The sequence below is a fragment of the Bombina bombina genome, chromosome 5 (assembly GCF_027579735.1).
Source record: "Bombina bombina isolate aBomBom1 chromosome 5, aBomBom1.pri, whole genome shotgun sequence".
NCBI lineage: Eukaryota > Metazoa > Chordata > Amphibia > Anura > Bombinatoridae > Bombina > Bombina bombina.
The window spans coordinates 731733260-731745932 of record NC_069503.1 but is presented as its reverse complement, the minus strand read 5'-3'; the positions used below and the strand labels follow the sequence as shown (position 1 = coordinate 731745932).

The following is a 12673-nucleotide window of genomic DNA, read 5'->3' as shown; positions in this document are numbered from 1 at the left end:
GATAAATATTCTGGAACTGAGAGCGATATTCAATGCTCTCAAGGCTTGGCCTCAGCTAGCGAAAGCCAAGTTCATACGGTTTCAATCAGACAACATGACGACTGTTGCGTACATCAACCATCAGGGGGGAACAAGGAGTTCCCTGGCGATGGAAGAAGTAACCAAAATCATTCAATGGGCGGAGACTCACTCCTGCCACCTGTCTGCAATCCACATTCCAGGGGTGGAAAATTGGGAAGCGGATTTTCTGAGTCGTCAGACATTACATCCGGGGGAGTGGGAACTCCATCCGGAAATCTTTGCCCAAATTACTCAATTGTGGGGCATTCCAGACATGGATCTGATGGCCTCTCGTCAGAACTTCAAGGTTCCTTGCTACGGGTCCAGATCCAGGGATCCCAAGGCGACTCTAGTAGATGCACTAGTAGCACCTTGGACCTTCAAACTAGCTTATGTATTCCCGCCGTTTCCTCTCATCCCCAGGCTGGTAGCCAGGATCAATCAGGAGAGGGCGTCGGTGATCTTGATAGCTCCTGCGTGGCCACGCAGGACTTGGTATGCAGATCTGGTGAATATGTCATCGGCTCCACCATGGAAGCTACCTTTGAGACGAGACCTTCTTGTTCAAGGTCCGTTCGAACATCCGAATCTGGTCTCACTCCAGCTGACTGCTTGGAGATTGAACGCTTGATCTTATCAAAACGAGGGTTCTCAGATTCTGTTATTGATACTCTTGTTCAGGCCAGAAAGCCTGTAACTAGAAAAATTTACCACAAAATATGGAAAAAATATATCTGTTGGTGTGAATCTAAAGGATTCCCTTGGAACAAGGTAAAGATTCCTAAGATTCTATCCTTTCTTCAAGAAGGATTGGAGAAAGGATTATCGGCAAGTTCCTTGAAGGGACAGATTTCTGCCTTGTCTGTGTTACTTCACAAAAAGCTGGCAGCTGTGCCAGATGTTCAAGCCTTTGTTCAGGCTCTGGTTAGAATCAAGCCTGTTTACAAACCTTTGACTCCTCCTTGGAGTCTCAACTTAGTTCTTTCAGTTCTTCAGGGGGTTCCGTTTGAACCCTTGCATTCCGTTGATATTAAGTTATTATCTTGGAAAGTTTTGTTTTTGGTTGCAATTTCTTCTGCTAGAAGAGTTTCAGAATTATCTGCTCTGCAGTGTTCTCCTCCTTATCTGGTTTTCCATGCAGATAAGGTGGTTTTACGTACTAAACCTGGTTTTCTTCCGAAAGTTGTTTCTAACAAAAACATTAACCAGGAGATAGTCGTGCCTTCTTTGTGTCCGAATCCAGTTTCAAAGAAGGAACGTTTGTTGCACAATTTGGATGTTGTTCGCGCTCTAAAATTCTATTTAGATGCTACAAAATAAAAGTAAAAGGAGAGGTCAAAAAGCAACTTCTACCTCTCTCTCTTTTTGGATTAAAAGCATCATCAGATTGGCTTATGAGACTGCCGGACGGCAGCCTCCTGAAAGAATCACAGCTCATTCCACTAGGGCTGTGGCTTCCACATGGGCCTTCAAGAACGAGGCTTCTGTTGATCAGATATGTAGGGCAGCGACTTGGTCTTCACTGCACACTTTTACCAAATTTTACAAGTTTGATACTTTTGCTTCTTCTGAGGCTATTTTTGGGAGAAAGGTTTTGCAAACCGTGGTGCCTTCCATTTAGGTGACCTGATTTGCTCCCTCCCTTCATCCGTGTCCTAAAGCTTTGGTATTGGTTCCCACAAGTAAGGATGACGCCGTGGACCGGACACACCTATGTTGGAGAAAACAGAATTTATGTTTACCTGATAAATTACTTTGTCCGGTCCACGGCCCGCCCTGGTTTTTTAATCAGGTCTGATAATTTATTTTCTTTAACTACAGTTACCACGGTATCATATGGTTTCTCCTATGCAAATATTCCTCCTTTACGTCGGTCGAATGACTGGGGTAGGCGGAGCCTAGGAGGGATCATGTGACCAGCTTTGCTGGGCTCTTTGCCATTTCCTGTTGGGGAAGAGAATATCCCACAAGTAAGGATGACGCCGTGGACCGGACACACCGTTGGAGAAAGTAATTTATCAGGTAAACATAAATTCTGTTTTTGTTCCCATGATCGGTATCTTGAGTTTCGTCGTCCTAGAGGGACTTCTAGGTCTCGGAATATGATCAGGTGTCATCCATTCCAAAGAGCAATCCTTTTTCAAGAGACCTTGTCCAGTCTTTCCTATGGGAAATTATTCTGGAGAGGAGTTCCTTTACTCCATCTGCAAGGGTGATGTATGGGGGATCTTCATAGATTCTGTTTAATAGAAGATCTTTATCTGGGATCAAGTAATCAGGGAGTTTTTCCCTTTTGTTCTTCCTGCTGCCTTCTGTCCGACCATCAGCAATCTCTGGTGGTTCGATGGATAGCTTAGTCGTTTTGCAACCAGATGGTTAGGTGGAAATTGCTATTGTTTCCATAGATATCATTTCCTTTGCTAGTTTCTCTAAAATGGAGAATATCAGAGTCTCGGTGGATAGATTGGGATCAGTGGATAAGTCTCCCTCCGGTACTGGTTTTCTTTTTTTTTTTTTTTTTTTCTTTTTTTTTAAATCATACTTTTTTTATTGAGGAATTCAAAATCAAAAAAACAGGTTATGCATTGTATTTTGAAAACATAACATTATAACTTCATTGCATAAGAGCATATTCTTTGGTTCTTGGTAAGTATCAGTACCTCTATTTTCTTTATTTTCTTACAGAAAAAATAAAATATAGACTACAAATGAACAAACCAACAAAATAGGGGAAAAAAAAAAAAGGACCAAACGTCTGTCCTAGCTCTCTCCCCTCCACTTGAGCCCCACACCCCTCTACCTCAGAAAAAATGTTGTCTCCAGAAATCGGGATATCTATCTGATAATATTAATTGTAAAATAGCTGTAACTGAACCCTCTCTAGGCCGACTTAAGATTTCCTTGTCCCATTTTGCAAATACTTTCTTAGTTTATTTTCCTCAAATATTAGAGGATCATTTTGTTCTAACACCATTTTATATTGTACTGGTTTTCAGGAGTACCTGTCTCAGGGCGCGTGCTTCTGGAAACGTTCCTGGAAGGCATGGGGATTTTTATTCTCTGAAGTGTCTGTGTTCCTCCTTTATGTATGAAGGCCTCAGTTGTCATTAAATTGGCATTTCATTTCTATGACTTAATTCATCTAGTGGGGGGAACTCAGAGTTCCTTAGTCTTGTAGGAAGTGATATGATTGTTCAGTGCCAATTCACAATGGCTTTGTTCTCTCTTCAGGGGTGAACGATTGGATTTTTAATCAGTCTGATAATTCTCTCCGGCGAGTGGTTCTCCGTCCGGAGGTGTCTTCCAGGTAAACCCTAAAATGGGGGATTCTGGAGTTGGCTACTTCCGTTTTGCCAGACTGCCAAGCTTATGTGGTTAAGTTTGGGGTCATGTGATCGCAGACTACTTTGCTAACATTTCTGGTGGTTTTCTTCTTAGGAATCAGTCTTGCATATCTCATTCCTCCATTTTTCTCTAATTTCACGAGTTATTGTATCTAGCAGGAGAAAGAGGTGATTAATCTATTAGCTCCTGCATGGCCATGCCAGAGTAATGGTCTCCTCTCCCTCCTTGGAGACTGTTGGAGTAAGGACCTTCTGAATAGGGTACCTTTCATTTTATTTTCGTTTTCTCTAAAGCTTACTGCTTGGATATTGATCGCTTAGTTGATCTAGGTGTGTGTTTTCTGCCTCAGTCTTTATGACCATGTCTCAGGCTTGCGTATTAATTACTAGAAGGTTTTCCATAAGATTTAGCGTAAATATCTTATTGGTTTGCATCAAAGGGTTTCTCTTGGAGTTGGGTCCGGATTCCTGGGAATTGTCTTTCTCCAGGAAGGCTTGGAGTAGGCAGTACCCTCAGGGGTCAGATTTTTGTCTTATACAATCTGCAATACAGGTGTCTCATGGACGTGCCGGATGTCCAATCTTTTTGTCAGGCCTGGGTCAGCATCGGGCCTGTGGTAAATCGGTTGCTCCACTTTGGAGTCTTAACCTTTTTCTCTTATAATTGCATCAGGCCCTTTTTGACCCTATATGTTCCTTAGATATTAAAGGGACACTGAACCCAATTTTTTTCTTTTGTAACTCAGAGCATGGCATTTTAAGCAACTTTTTTATTTACTCCTATTATCAAATTTTCTTCATTTTCTTGATATCTTTATTTGAAATGCAAGAATGTAAGTTTAGATGCTGGTCCATTTTTGGTGAACAACCTGGGTTGTTCTTGCTGATTGGTGGCTAAATCCATCCACCAATAAAAAAGTGCTGTCCAGAGTTCTGAACTAATAAAAACGCTTAGATGCCTTTATCAAATAAATATAGCAAGAGAACGAAGAAAAATTGATAATTGGAGTAAATTAGAAAGTTGCTTAAAATTGCATGCTCTATCTGAATCGCGAAAGAAAAAAACTGGGTTCAGTGTCCCTTTAAGATGTTATCTTTGAAGGTTTTGTTTCTACTAAGAGTCTCTGAACTCTCAACATTGCTTTTTGGTCCTCTTATCTTTTCCAAATAAGGTGGCTCTGTGTACTACGTTAGTTTCCCTTCCTAGAGTGGTTTCAAATAGGTATACTGGTCAGGAAATAGTTGTACCCTATACCTTTTCATAAGGAGTGTTTGTTCCACAACCTAGTTGTGGTGCGTGCGCAGACGTTCTCTTGCAGGCGACTAAGGTCTTCCGTTAGTCTTCTGTTTTGTTTGTCTGTTTCTCTGGGATACGCAAAGGTCAGAGAACTACAGTTCATTTTCATTCGCTCTGGCTGAAGAGTTTTATCGTTTCGCCTATGTCACTGCTGGAATTCAGCCTCAAGAGAGAGTCACGGCTCATCCATGAGGGCTGGTTCTTCTGTTGAACAAGTTTGCAGGACTGCAACTTGGTCCTCTATGCGTATTTTTTCTATACTTTATAAATGTGATATATTGCTTCTGCTAAAGCTTACTTGGGAGTTTTTTTTAGGCAGTGGTGCCTTCTGTTTAGGTTACCTGTCTTTTCCCTCCCTTATGTGTCCTCTGGTATTGATTCCCAACAGTAATTGATGATCCGTGGACTCACCCATATCATTAGAAAGAAAACTAAATTTATGCTTACCTGATAAATTTATTTCTTGACACGGTGAGTCCACGGTCCGCCCTGTTTTTTTCGGACAGTTTTTTGTTATATAAACCTCAGGCACCTCTGCACCTTGTTACTTCCTTTCTTTTCCTCGGTCGAATGACTGGGGGTTGTGGGTAGGGAAGTGATGCTTAACAGCTTTGCTCTAGTGCTCTTTGCCTCCTCCTGCTGGCCAGGAGTGATATTCCCAACAGTAATTGATGATAAACCGTGGACTCACCGTGTCAAGAAAGAAAGACATGTATCAGGTAAGCATAAATTCCCCCCCCCCCCCAAAAAAAAAAACCATGAACTCTCGCGGTTTAAAACCGCATCCGCGGTATATCGCACAGCCCTACTTGGGAGCCACAGCAAGTTGGTTGCCACCTTGGGAATTCATAATCTTTTATAAGCAGATACAATCATGTTAAAAAAAAATTGCTGTTCTGACACCACTACACTTAGGGAAGTGAAACATTTTACTTGTTCTTGTCTACTAAATTTAATATTCAACAGTGTTTTCTGTGAGCAGGACACTAAGATATATACTGCATTGGGTTCACAGGAATATCAGTGAAAATAACGGATTAACCACTTATGTATTGCCATACAGAGCTGGTACAAGGGAGAACTTTTAAGGTAAATTATATAAAAAATTAAATGTTGGCATTTAAAGGGACAGCTTAATCAAAAATAAATATGGGCTTTTTAAAGCTTAGATGTAGATAAAGTTTGTATTTGTAATTTACGCTATAAATGAGAAAAAACCTTGCACTGCTTCCACTGCATATACATAGGTTTGTTATACGCCCTAATTAGAGTGCTAGGGGTTTTCCATCGCTCCTTAAAGGTACACTGAACCCAATTTTTTTTTGTGTGATTCAGATAGAGCATGAAATTTTAATCAACTTTCTAATTTACTCCTATTATCAAATTATTTATTCTCTTAGTATCTTTATTTGGATTGTAAGTTTAGATGCCGGCCTATTTTTGGTATACAACCTGGGTTGTCCTTGCTGATTGGTGGATAAATTCATCCACCAATAAAAAAAATGCTGTCCAGAGTACTGAACCAAAAAGCTTAGATTCCTTTTTCAAATAAAGATAGCAAGAGAACAAATAAAAATTGATAATAGAAGTAAATTAAAAAGTTGCTTAAAATTGCATGTTCTGGGGGGCGGAGCCAGCCGCCAAAGCAAGCAGTCGCATCTTTTGTGAGCTCCAGATATAATCAAGACATTCAGAGACTAAAATGATATACTAACTTCTCTAAAAGACAATTATAATAAGTACAGCCATTGAGAAGGTTGGTGGTACCCTTAAATTCGCTTGGCTAGATCAAATATGCCCCGGTACTACCACATAACGCTGGTGGCTGAGGCCTATGCAGCACTTTTAGATCTGATCCTACTCAACCGCCTCAGAATCTTTCTGATCACTCTCTACATACATACATCCACCTCAGGATTGAGACCGGACCCCGGGGCAGAGGCTTGCAGTTAAGGGCTCTTCAGAGATTTCAAACTTTCATTTGGCTGGCCGCTATGGCGATTCATTTGTGGGATCGGCTCAGCTGGAGGCATCACATTACAATGCAGGAGTATCATATGCTTGACTACCCGACAAACTCCTCAGAGTTAATTATCTTGCTACTAATGGATTTGGGCACTCGCTTAGACTACCATCAGGCGCAATGCAAGGCAGCTCTACAGATTGGGATTAACATACCCACAGCTGAGGCACTTCCTGAAACTGCCTGTTGACAATCAGATTGCTATTCATACTGGGGAGAGCGCCATAGAGCCCCGACACCACTCTCTAACCCTCTTGAATGCACTGCAGATCCAGCAGTGCCAGCAGAGCGAGAATGAGTGTAGCGACGACTCAAAGCGGAGGAGAGGGGCATTGGAGACTCGTCATCCCATATGTGCTGCAGGCGACCTAATGATATTGGAGGAGTTACGGCAGTCTGTAAGATTATACTTGACTGAGAGCGCATTGAGACCATCATGGAGGGCATCACAGCTTCACCACACACAGGTCTCTACATGAGAAAAGCCCCGGACTCATTAGCTTGGAACTGTTTGTGAATCAGTTGGCCTTGGGGATTCTGACAGGGAGGCTGCTATTTCCTGCTCTGAGTGTTTGCGGAGACTTTGCAGATCAGGCATCATATACGAGCTTCCTGAAAGCTGGTGTAGGCTAGAGATTAGATACCCTACCCTCCGTGTAGGAACAGTGCTCTTAAGTTAGCGTAGCCTGCAAGAATTTGACACCTAGACTATACTTACATCAGCCTGGATTACTACCGTTATATGCAGCCTCATACTACATACTATGCTACATGAAATACTGGGTCATCTTATAGCATGTGAGAGACTTTTGTCCCCATCATACTGCAGGGACTTACAGTGCCTTTATCTCTCTACGTGTTATATTAGAGACTGAGAGCATCTTGGCGTTTATAGCTCTTTATAGATTCCACTGTTAGCATAAATCTTAAGGTTAAGAAGTGTTTGTTAATGCTGCTTGTTTTCTTTTATGCTTTACTTAATTAATTCGAGTTGGAAAATGTGAGATTAAATGTTGAACCTATATAGTTCAAGCTTAGTACTGGAGATAATAGAATAGCCATTTTGTTTAGGATGGGAGATGGTGAATATAGCAATCTGTTAACTGGAAGTTATTTGGTTGGGCAATCGACACACACTACAAACTATTGTGGATGTGGATTTTGCAACTATACTTATAGAGGAGTTTATAGCTCAGAACTATCATTCTGCACTACGAAATCACTACTGCTCAGACCTCTTGTGTTTATTTTGCAAGCTAAGTATGTTCCTCGAGTATAGACTTCTATCCCAGTTAAGTGCAAAGGTCCATTCTCAGTTATTATGCCTCTGTTTTATGAACATTTCCTCTCTCCATTTAATGGGTAACTGTAGCCTAAATCCCTCCTATTATGGATAGAAGTAGGTAGCACATCTTTGCTATACGGAGCTCCTGACATCACTTTTGTCTTTACCTTAACTTTCCCTCTTCCTATTCTTTCGACACCTTGAAAGAAAATTTGGTAATTCAATAGCATGATAAAATATTTTAGGTGTTATTCATGCACTTATACTATGTCCATATACTAACCTTGACTATACGCTAGTATTATGGGGTTGCGACATAAACAATTATAACTCACAACTTTATAGTTTAAGTTGCCTCATGCTACACGTTGTGGAGTGTTATACTACCCCTTTAATCTCTTAGAGGGTCCTACATATTATATGTGGTCAGAGTATTTTAGTTGTGTATTGTACTAATTAGCCTGCAATTGTATATAAATCTTTGCATTTAAGTCCTCACATAGTCACTAGCTCTCAAGACACTGTTTGGTTAATTTGTGTTATAGGTTGAGTTCAGTATATAGGTTGTTTACTTATTTTGAAATTCAATAATTATAGCTCACTTTCTCAGCTTACCACACATATCCCACATCAACAATTATATTCTCACAATCCTATATTCAAGTGTTTATTATTTGACTGTACCAATATATATTTTATAACTAGTGAACTGTCTGCGGCCGGGACGGTTTACTCATGCTTCCATTATTAAATATAGTCAAATCAATATATAGGTTTTCTCACCAACAATATTTCAGGCCTTAAAACTTAGCTCTATATCCTAGTAGTATGCAGTTAAAGTATAACATGCCTTTTTTTTACAATCCCAATGGCTTGTAAACGCCACATGGCAGAGGACCCACAGCAATCTTTATCGAGGTTAATCAATGTTATATAATTATCTACCTAATACGAGTAGTTTTCTTATACACTTATGGGTTTTTCCTGTACATGCCAACATACATTATGTTGTGTGTGTGTATATGTGTATATATATATATATATATATATATATATATATATATATATATATATATATATATATATATATACTCCATGTGTATCTGCACTCTCAATCTCCTCCAGTCATCAACCAGGGTGCCAGGTCAGTAATATTCACAGTATTTTCAAAATAGGACTGCACTCGCTGGATTTAAGCATAAAACTTATTTTATTGTGGTAACGTTTCGGAGTCCACAGACTCCTTCCTCAGTACTGGTCTGAGGAAGGAGTCTGTGGACTCCGAAACGTTACCACAATAAAATAAGTTTTATGCTTAAATCCAGCGAGTGCAGTCCTATTTTGAAAATTATATATATATATATATATATATATATATATATATATATATATATATATATATATATATATATATATATATATATATAGTCTCACTGTTTAGGTCGTCACGACCGGCTCCGTATCCTCCCCCCCCCCGCATCGACCTCAAGAATGAAAGGCAGGGATAACCCAGAACAACTGGAAAATGCGGAGAATTTATCATCTGGAATTTTAGGGTTTCAAAATGGAGAGCCCCAACAGCCATGGATAACGGAGCGGTTTTGTGAGTAACGAGTGAGGGCTGATGGGGCCTGCCATCAATAGCCTCAATAGCAAGCGGAACGGACCAAGGCAAAACAGGAATGGAGTGCTTTGATACAAAAGCATTGTCAGTGAAATAGCCCGCAGCACAGGAGTCAACAAAAGGGTGACTATAGAGGAGACCACCCAGGAAAGGACAACCGTGACCAAAGGTTTCTCCTTTAGCGGTTTCGGGGACGAGGATAAACCACCCAAGGTCTGCCCCCAACAGGACCTTAAGTGTGAGCGTTTTTTTCGGCCATGTAGGACAAGACTTCAAAAGGTGGCCCTGTAACCCACAATAGAGGCAGAACCCCTCCCTCCTTCTAAAGGTCCTCTCCGCCATGGAGAGACATGTGAATCCAAACTGCATCGGCTCAGCAGTACTTGGTGACTCGGGACCAGGAGGCATGGGAGGAGAGGGAGGCAAGGGTTTTCCCCTTAGTATTGTTTTTTTGTTTTTTCTCTCATTCACCCCTTTTGGTGATTATCCAGCGGTATTTACCCACTCATGGTATTAACTTTATTTCATAACTATTTAATGCATACTAATTGGACAGTTAATATCTTATACAGTACCCTTCAGGGGAAAATTTACTTTTCATTCATGATAAGTTTTCTATGCTTGCCAAATTAAAATATTATTCTACAAGGCAGTAACTTTCGATAATAGGGTACCACAGTAGCATCTTATAAAAAATAAAATCATAAGGTATCAATGCTAACTTAGCACTGTATATATCTATGATATGCTAATAATGCAACATGATATGCTGGGTGTATGAATACTGTCATGATCTACTTTCATTATTGGACGTGTTTATTTTGATGTTTCTTATATTTATGGCTATTGTCTTGCTAAATACCTTAATAAAAAACTTTGATTTAAAAAAATAAATAAAAAAAATTGCATGCTCTCTGAATCATGAAAGAAAAAATTTGGGTTCAGTGTCCCTTTAACTAGTGTGCTTACAGCCAGTGAGTCACTTGCTGACATCCCTGGCTCCCTCATGCTGGAGCTATGTAATTGCTCTGTGCACAAATCAGAAGAGCTGCAAAAATACACACAAAGCAGCTTAACCCCTTCACTACTGGGACTTTCAAAGAAAAACTTTTCCAAAATACCAGAGAAGTTTCATCATTTTTGCTATCCCTCCGTTTAAACAGAAAGAGCCTTGTGTTTTTTTATTTGTTTTTTTTTTTATTTACCTGTGTGCATATGTGTATATAAATCCCTCCTACCTGACACTTCCCAACCCCTGATCCCTCCAACTTAAAGGGACAGTCTAAAATATAATTTTTATTGTTTTAAAATATAGATAATCCCTTTATTACCCATTCCCCAGTTTTGCACAGCCAACACTGTTATATTAATACACTTTTTACCTATTGTGATTACCTTGTATCTAAGCATCTTCTGACAGCCCTCTGATAACATGACTGTGACTATTTAAAATCTATTATCTGTATTGCCCACATGAACTATGGAGGAGGTAAAAATGCCCTGACTACAAGGAAAAGCCTATTTAAAGAAGGGAATTGGTCTGATGATCCATGGACATCATTCCCTTGTTGTTCCCCATAAAATGGAGGACTTGCGTTCTGTCGCAAAGGATAGATCGAGATTAATCTCTCTCTCCCGTATTGGGGAGTATTCATCCCAGGGCGAGTACGACGGACGCCAGCCTGCTGGGCTAGGTTGCAGTCTGGGACTTGTTTCAGATCTGACTGTGGCGCAACACAAGCAAACAGCGTAGTAAGCATTCTCCGGTTTATCTTCAGATCGAATAAATCTTTTTTGACTTACTAAAGATTTCCGTGGAGAGGAATAACTGAGTTTTCAATTTTTTTTTTAGGTTCTACATTGTAGTGCTAAGGCAGAGCCGCAGGCTCAAATCCCCACTCGGCCCTTACGAGAAGATGCCTCCCTGGCCTTTAAAAGACTCAGGATTGGAGACTTAGCTTGAGTAGTCTTTAACTTGTTTCCAGTCGGTCAATGTCACTTCAATGATTGCACCTACCTTCAGGGAGGAACTCAGAGTTCCTTAAGCCTTAGAGGAGGTGACTTGGATGGTGCAGTGGGCGGAAGCCCACAATGGTTCTTAGGCCATCCTCATTCCAGGTGTGGACAACCAGGAAGCGGTATCGGAAGCAGCCAATGTAGCATGTTGGTTAGCTACTGTCTTGCAACTCAAAGGTTATGGGTTCGAATCCAGCTGCTGCTCTAGATGCCCATTTAGCAGACAGACTTCCTTCCGGGGAGTGGGAGTTCCATCCGGAGGTGATCTCCGGCCTGACCCTCAAAGAGGGGATGCAGAGCTGGATTTGAGAGCATCTCGGCGGAATTCCAAGCTCCGAGGTGCAGTTCAAGACCAGGTATCCACAAGCGGATCTAATAGAGGCTCTGGCGATTGTTTTGAGTCTTCAGGTTGACTTACCTGTTTTTCTCCGTTACACTCCTTCCACAAGTTATTGCTCGTATAAAGTAGGAGAGAGTCAGTGATTCTCAGCTCCTGCGTGACTCCGCAGGTCCTGGTGTGCAGACTTATTAGAGATTGTCTGCTTCACCTTGGAGATAACCTCTGAGGAGGGTCCTTCTACTTTAGGCCCCTTCCTTTATCCACATATCTTTCTCTGAAGCTTCTGTTTGGAGTTTGAGCGCTTGATTTCGCTAAGCATGAATTTTACGAATCGGTCATTGAGACCATGGTTTAGGCTCGTAAGCCAGTTCCTAGAAAGATTTACCATAAGATATGGCGTAAATATCCTTATTGATGTGAGTCTAAAGGATTTTTGGAGTAGGGTCGGGATCCAGAGGATCTTGTCTTTTCTCCAGGAAGGCCTTGAGAAGGGGTTATCTGTCAGTACCCTCAAAGGTCAGATTATGCATTATCCGCTCTGCTGCTCATCCGCCTGGCGGACGTGCCGGATGTTCAATCCTTGACCAGGCCCTGGTCAGAATCAGGCCTGTATTAAATTCTTGTTAAGGTTTTTCTGCAGGCTCCGTTGAGTCTTCGTTTCCCTTAAATATTACGTGTTTTTTG

The 12673-nt window shown here is 40.9% G+C and overlaps 1 protein-coding gene and 1 non-coding gene across 2 annotated transcripts in view; both read left to right on the top strand.

Annotated features, from left to right (window-relative positions):
* Nucleotides 1–12673, top strand: part of DEK (DEK proto-oncogene) — a 302150-nt gene that overhangs the window by 28990 nt on the left and 260487 nt on the right. The gene's annotated exons all lie outside the window — the stretch shown is intronic.
* Nucleotides 11392–11502, top strand: LOC128661875 (U5 spliceosomal RNA). The gene has a single exon (XR_008402653.1). It is a non-coding gene; the product is annotated as a U5 spliceosomal RNA (small nuclear RNA).